The following is a 705-nucleotide window of genomic DNA, read 5'->3' as shown; positions in this document are numbered from 1 at the left end:
CACGAACAGAGTGACCGAGATCCAGTCCTTGACCAATCCAGAGTCATGGTCACATATTGAAGTGAAAACTAATCCATCCGACATCCCTACAAGATGACAAAATGTTTGAAACTTGACACAGAGCGAGCTATGGTGGAATGGACCCAGAATTCTGACATCACCCAATCAGTCCGAAGAGACTGATGATAACAAGGTTCCGGAAGAGGTGAATATAGAACTCAAGTCCAGTCGCCAGGTTACTGTACAACTTGCAGCAAACAACACAGACAGCACTGAACCTGTGTTGGAGCTTGAAAGGTACAGCAAACTGAAAAGAGTGTGAAACTGTTCTTGGACGAACACAAACTACTCAGTGTAGGAGGAAGACTACAACAGTCCAACTTCACATTCAGAGAGCAGCACCCATGGGTTCTGCCCAACAAGTACAGATGAATTCTGATACAGTGCCACCATGAGAAGGTGATGCATTCTGGAGCAAGAGACACTCTAGTACAAATCAGAGAGTGATACTGGATCTTGTGTGCTAGGCAGCTAGTCAAGAGCACAGTGGCAAGATGTATAGTGCGCAAGAAATTCAAGTCAAGGGCCGGACAGCAGGTCATTGCGCCTTTACCAAAAGACAGAATAACCGAATCCCCACCATTCGAAGGCACAGGTGTGGATTTTGCAGGACCGCTCTATGTGAAAGAAAATGGTTCTGTGAAG

The sequence above is a fragment of the Oncorhynchus masou genome, chromosome 12 (genome assembly GCF_036934945.1).
Source record: "Oncorhynchus masou masou isolate Uvic2021 chromosome 12, UVic_Omas_1.1, whole genome shotgun sequence".
Classification (NCBI taxonomy): Eukaryota; Metazoa; Chordata; class Actinopteri; order Salmoniformes; family Salmonidae; genus Oncorhynchus; species Oncorhynchus masou.
This window is presented reverse-complemented; position numbering follows the sequence as displayed.